Source organism: Myotis yumanensis, unplaced genomic scaffold (assembly GCF_028538775.1).
Source record: "Myotis yumanensis isolate MYYU_CA2020_CCGP unplaced genomic scaffold, mMyoYum1.0.hap1 SCAF_10, whole genome shotgun sequence".
NCBI lineage: Eukaryota > Metazoa > Chordata > Mammalia > Chiroptera > Vespertilionidae > Myotis > Myotis yumanensis.
The window spans coordinates 58263077-58270421 of record NW_027223761.1 but is presented as its reverse complement, the minus strand read 5'-3'; positions in this window follow the sequence as shown (position 1 = coordinate 58270421).

The following is a 7345-nucleotide window of genomic DNA, read 5'->3' as shown; positions in this document are numbered from 1 at the left end:
TGAAAGAAATGAGTGAACCATGAAATTATTTGGAAAAACATTTTTCTTGGCAGATAAAAGCCCCGAGGCAGAAGAGCACTCAGTATGTTCAAGAAACAGTAAGGAGGCCACTGTGAACACAATCAGATTCTCATACAGTAACCATTGGCATTTCAACCAGGAAAAAGGACAGGAATGAAAGAGTAGGTGTAATTAATGAAAAGTAGAAAAAAATAAGCTTTTTAGCAGAAAACATGACTGACCTCTTAGAAAACAAAAGACAATCTATAGTGAAATTATTAGACTGAGTTCTAAAAGGTTCCTAAATATAAAATCAGTATACAAAGGTTTGTATTTCTACTAGTATATAACTAACAAGAAACAATTAAAAATGTAAATGTGAAAAAGATATCAATTACAATGTTATCAAGAGTGCATAGCAATATTTTTATTTAACAAAATCATTTATAACTTTTATGGATAAAATAGTGAAACTGTTGAAAACTTAAAGAAGTTCCAAAAAATAGTTATAACTAGGAAGATGCAATCTCATAAAAGTATCAATTCTTTTCAAAACTATAAATTCAGCCCAGCTGGTGTGGCTCAGTGATTGCGCATCAACACATGAACCAGGAGGTCACAGTTCAATTCCCCATTAGGGAATATGCTAGGGTTGAGGGCTCCATCTACAACTTGGGATCATGCAGGAGGCAGCCAATCAATGATTCTCTCTCATCGTTGATGTTTCTATCTCTCCCTCTCACTTCCTCTATGAAATCAATTTTAATCTAATAAAAGACAAATATGCAAATTGACCATACCTTTGCTATGCCTTAAGCCACACCTACCAGCCAATCAGAGAGACTATATGCAAATTAACCCAACCAAGATGGTGGCCGGCAGCCATGGAGCTGAAGCAAGCAGGAGGCTTGGTTGCTCCAGTGATGGAGGAAGCAAAGCTTCCCGGCCAGCTCTGAGCTCCACTGAAGGCAACAAAGTTTCAATTATAGAAGGTAAATAAATCCCAGAATAAAAAAAAAAAAAAAAAGGAGAGGCTGGGAACTTCCGTCACTGGGGGGCTTGGCCAGCCTGAAAACGGCCCTCAGCCCCTCACCCAGACTGGCCAAACCTCCATGGGGTGAGGGTCCCCACTGTGGGGGGTGCTTGACCAGCCTGCAAACAGCCATAAGCCCCTCACCCAGGCTGGCCAGGCACCCCAGTGGGGACCCCCACCCTGAAGGGGGTGTGACCAGCCTGCAAACACCCATCAGCCCCTCACCCAGGCTGGCCAGGCACCCCGGCGGGACCCCCACCCTGATCCAGGACACCCTTCAGGGCAAACCAGCCAGCCCCCACCCATGCATCAGGCCTCTATCCTCTTTAATAAAAGGGTAATATGCAAACTGACTCTAATAGCAGAAAGACTGGGAATGACTGGTCACTATGACACACACTGACCACTAGGGGGGCAGACGCTCAATGCAGGAGCTGCCCCCTGGTGGTCAGTGTGCTCCCACAGTGGGAGCTCTGCTCAGCCACAAGTCAGGCTGACGGCTGCCAGTACAGCAGTGGTGGTAGGAGCCTCTCCCACCTCCTAAGCAGAGGTAAGGATGTCCGGCTGCAGCTGAGGCCTGCTCCCCGCTGGCAATTGGACATCCCCTGAGGGCTCCCGGGCTGCCAGAGTGATGTCTGACTGCCAGCTTAAGCCCAATTCCCCAGGGAGCAGGCCTAAACCAGCTGGTGGTCATCCCCCAAGGGGTTCCAGACTGTGAGAGGGCACAGGCCAGGCTGAGGGACCCCGCCGAGTGCACAAATTTTTCTGCACCGGGCCTCTAGTATATATATAAGCTCCAGTAGGGGGCATGCAGGAGGCAGCCGATCCATGATTCACTCTTATCACTGATGTTTAATATATATATATATATATTTAAAAAACTATAAATTCAACTCATGCCAGTCTAATCCCAGTCAGGCTTTTCATAGAAACCAGTTGATTCTAAAATATATGAGATAGCAAAGGACCGATATAAGTAAAGACAATTTTCAAGACAACTAGATTAGGGTTATTTGATATATAGATATCAAAATGTATACAAGTAAACTTATGAAAAGTAAGACAGTGCAATTTTGGCACAGTGAAGGACAATCAAACCAACAAAACATAAAACCAAGGCCAGAAAAGATACTCACATGATTTTTTTTGACAGGTGGCATTGTAGATCAATGAGGAAAGGAAAATGTATTCAAATATAGTAGTGCTGCCACAACCAGTTATTAATATGGAAAAATAAAACTAGATTGGACTCAATACCAGGTGAATTAACATTTTAAATATAAATATTAATTATTTTTAAAGTTTTAGCAGGAAGTATAAGAGAATATCTTTATAATTTAGATATATGGAAGTATTTCCTAAAGAATGTTAGGCACAAACTATTAGAGAAGAGAGAGATAAATCTGATCTGACAATATTAAAATGTAAAACTTTTGTTTGTCAAACTATGGCTCAAAAAGGAAGAAAGCAGACCACAATCTGAGAGAATAACTGATGTTTCAAAACATAGCTGATGAAATTCAGCTTGTATTCAGAATGCAATAAGAACATCTCCAGCCCTAGCCAGTTTGGCTCCGTGGATAGAGGGTTGACCTGTGGACTGAAGGGCCCCAGCTTCAATTCTGGTCAAGGGAACGTACCTCGGTTGCAGGCTGGATCCCGGCCCTTGTCGGGCTTGTGTGTGAGGCAACCAATCAATGTTTCTCTCTGTGTGTGTTTCTCTCCCTCCCTCCCACTCTAAAAATCAATGGAAAAATATTTTCGGGTGAGGATTTACAATAAAAAAAAAAAATTTCCAAATCAACAAAGAAAAAACAAACACCCAATAGTAAAATAGGCAGAAGTTATGAACTGGCATTTGGGAGGAAAGAAAAAACCAATGGCCAGTGTTACATGTTAAGATTCTATTTCTAGTAATGGCAGATTAGATAATTCAGACAAATCATCTCACTGGAGGCAATTTTAAAAGCTGGAAAAATAAAAAGGTGCCTCCTTGAAGGTACTAATGAGTTACGATAGGGGAGGACTACTGGGCAATCAGTGTCTGAGAGAGAATGGAAGCTCAGCTTCGGTCAGCCAACCCCCATTGATGCTTCGTGCTTCCTATGCATGATTGCAGTTTTAAAACTGTGACTTTTAGGGTGCTCTATTTCACAACAATAGGTTACTGATTTAAAGAGGAACACATGGTGTCCTGGCAGGTAGCTCAGTTGGTTAGAGGGTCATCCTGATACGCCAGGGTTGCAGGCTTGATCCCCGGTCAGAGCACATACAAGAATCAGTCAGTGAATGCATAAATAAGTGTAAGGAAACGATGTTAAAAAAAAAAAATACATGGAAATGGTAAGTCCTGCTTATTTCTAGGAGGAGGGTGGGAGATGTGAACTAGGAAGAGTACAAAGGAGCTTTAACTATACCAGTAATGATTTATTTCCTAAGGTGGGTGTGAATACACAGATGTTTGTTGTTATCTTTTTAACTCAAATATAAAGTTAAACACTGGCTGGTTTGGTTCAGTTGGTTGAATGACATCCCATGCAGCAAAAGGTCACGGTTTGATTCCTAGTCAGAGCACACGCCAGGGGTTGCAGGCTTAATCTCCAGTAGGGGGCGTGCAGGAGGCAGCCGACCCATGACTCGCTCTCATCATTGATGTTTATTATTATTCTTTTAATCCTTATCCGGGGATATTTTTCCATTGACTTTTAGAGAGAGTGGAAGAGAGAGGGAAAACAGAGAGAAACATATTGATTGCCCCCCCCACCCCCACCCCTGCACATGCCCCGACCAGGGCCTGGGCCAGGGAGGAGCCTGCAACCAAGGTACATGCCCTTGACCAGAATTGAAACTGAGTCCCTTTGGTCCTCAGGCCGATGTTCTATCCACTGAGCCAAACCAGCCAGGGCTTGATGTTTCTATCTCTCTCTCCCTCTTATTGAGTTCAGAGAGGGAGAGATAGAAACATCAATAATGAGAATCATCCATCGGCTGCCTCCCACGGCCCCCATCCCCCAACCAGGAATGGAACCCTGACCTGATTCAAGAGTTGACGCTCAACCACTGAACCACACTGGCCAGGCTAGAATGCACATTTTTTTTTGTAGATTGGAATTTTCTGTTCAAACTCCCATCATTTCATCCATTTTCCTCTTTCCTTTAACACATTATTTTATAGTCCTTGCCTCCCATCTCCAATGGTTTGATCACCCATGAATGTGTTCCTATTATTTGTTTTTGCTTCTGATTACCAGTCACTCTTTCCTGCCTCTTTACATATCTACTACTACTATTATTATATACTATATATTATGTGTTCTAGATGGTATCTTTCACTCTTTTGTTAGGCAGATGGAGAGACTGATTACCTCAACTCAATTAGAGATTGAGCTGGGTTGGGGTTGGGTTGCATTTTTTTTTTTTTAAATATATTTTATTGATTTTTTACAGAGAGGAAGGGAGAGATAGTTAGAAACACCGATGAGACAGAAACATCGATCAGCTGCCTCCTGCACATCTCCTACTGGGGATATGCCTGCAACCAAGGTACATGCCCCTGACCGGAATCGAACCTGGGACCTTTCAGTCTGCAGGCCGACGCTCTATCCACTGAGCCAAACCGGTTTCGGCTGGGTTGCATTTTAAATAAGGCTCAGGCCACCTCTGCTTACAGTCTATTATTCCACGTGCCTCTTCTGAGGTTTTAATTGAGAGCCTGGCAGATCTGTCTCCTCAGCCCTGAAACATGGGAGTTCAGTTCCTTCCCTCAGAAGATTTGAGTTCCATGAAACCTCAAGTCTTTTTCATGGAACACTTCCCCTTAAGCAGGATTTAGTCTTGTCAGCAGCACTGGAGATCAGGATTTACCTCTCAGAGGAAAGAATTCAACACAAGATAGAAAAGGCAAAGTTCTTTGTTTTTTTTAAAATATATTTTTATTGATTTCAGAGAGGAAGGAAGAAATATCCATGATGAGAGAGAATCATGGACCGGCTGCCTCCTGCAAGTCCACCACTGGGGATCAAGCCCATAACGTGGGCATGTGCCCTTGACTGGAATGTAACCTGGGATCTTTCAGTTTGCAGGCCGATGCTCTATCCACTGAGCCAAACTGGCTAGGGCAAAAAGGCAAAGTTTTATTCGAAGTGAAAGTACACCTAAGGGACTCTTGGATGGGCAACTCCAGCTAGGTTCCAGTGCCCCGAATGGGCCTAGTTCCAGGCTTTTTATCTTATGCTTGCCCCTCCCTTTTTCTGCCTTAATCTTATTGTACCATTCACTCCTTAGCTGAGGGGCTGGAATTTGTTTGCAGATGTTTTTGCAAGATTTGCCCTCTTGGTGCCCTCTTTCCTGTTTTTGTCTAAATCTGATGGCTGTTTTTAGCTTTCTGTCCCTCCTTCCCCATTTACTTAAGCATGGTCTTTGATTAGTTTGCCCTGCTTTTATCTATCTAACTGCCTACTCTAACATTCCCTCGCTCAAGAGTTTGACACCCAATTCATTGGGGGATTATGGACGTAGACAATCATCTGGCTACTTCCTGCTGACAAACGGGCGAAGTTGGGATTGGGTCTCATTCTCTTGCTATCTGTCAGGGCAAAGCGTAAGGTTCTTGGAACCGTTGGCCAGCTTGATCAGGATGTTGAGCTATTTCTGAGGGGGTGTTTGGAAAGGTTGAAAACACCGATGAACCGTTATCTGAGGTGGAATTGCTGTAATCTGGAAGAGACAAATTTTACAAGTAGGTTAAATGAACAGGGACCAAATAGTAGTATCCCTAGTATGATAAGGAGAGGGATTATAAGGGGTCCAAGGAGAGACCATACCAATTTTTCCAATTCTAAGCAAGTGAGGTTGCCAGTTAGGATTCTCTTAGGTTCTTTAACCAGGTTGCGTGGTTTAGAATCTCACGTATTCTTGTTTCTACTTTAGCAGAGTTATTGATGTAGGTGCAACATGTAGTATTTCGAATAGCGCAGACTCCTCCTTCTGCAGCTGAAAGATAGTCCAGGGCAATACGACTGTCTAAGCCTATATTGGTTAATGAGTTGAGGGACTGTTGTAGTTCATGGAGGACTCCCCCTGTTTCACTTGAGAGCTTTTCTAATTCAGTTGTGAGATTAGGAAGGATGAATTCATGTTCCATGTATCCTGCCCAGGAGACAAGGGAAGTAAAGGACTTTCTTTTCCAAGTTAAGGGGTTGTCTAGGAGTCCTTGCTTATGCTGAGAAGGTGTTGATGTTTCATTGTAGACGGCCAGGCTAGGAGTTAAATATCCTAAGGTGCACATTCCATAAATGAGATAGGGATTTAGGCATGAAGTGGCCATGTATCCCGTGGGGGTGGTGTGTACTGAACCAATGCCTGCCGTCCTATTCATGGAATATGCACATATGTAAACCATTCCCTCAGGAGCACAGACTGTGTTGGAGGTGCTAGTTAAAACCATAGGAACAATGGTGCTACATGAGGAAATATTCGCCGGCCACAACATGGAATAATATAAGGCTCTAAGTTTGCACAGAGCAGTCTTAGTTTTGTTGCAGACAGGAAACTCTTTTCCCGGACGAGCAGGCTTATGTTTCGATGTTGCAGTATATAGGCAGACAGTTGGAGAGGTAGTTATGTTAACCAGAGTGAAAAGGGTGGCATATGTACTTGGTTTGGAAATATACGCTAGCTCTGAGCGCCAGGTTTCATTACCGAATTTGTTCTCTGGCTTAGCTAAATATTGTGTGGGGCCTATAGCTTGTGGGTGCTTGTGACAGACCCAGCAATTATTGATGTTCCCTGACGCTATAGCCTTGGTAATCCTAATTAGTGAGTTTTGGCCCCATGGTTGTGGTTCTGGTTTTAGAACGGTGTTTATTGTGCCTAGCCCTAAAGGGACTTGTGAAGCCAGGAATAGGAATAGAAGGAAATTATTCATTGTGTAAAATTGTAGAAAAGGTCTAAGCAAGCCTTGAATGGAGTGTCGGGTAGTGCACAAATAAGCAAGCAGCCGAGAAGAGTTTTAGAAAGGACTATTGATCTAATAAAGAGTAATTCTGAGAAGGGTTTTCACAGGGAGGAGGGAGGAATTGTAAGAGCAGAGGAGTAGAAGGCCAAACCAAAAGAATATTAAGAAATTTATAAATAGTAACAAAAATTGAGAAGTAAACTTATCTGGGGGTTGTCTTTTTCTCGAAGAGAAACAAAGTTTTCAATTGGTTCGCATTCCCACGTCTTGCTTGATTTCTCAGGCTCAGATGGGTTAGTAGAGTTGCAATAAGGCTTTACTCGTGGTTAGTAGAGTTGTAATAAGCTTTACTCGTG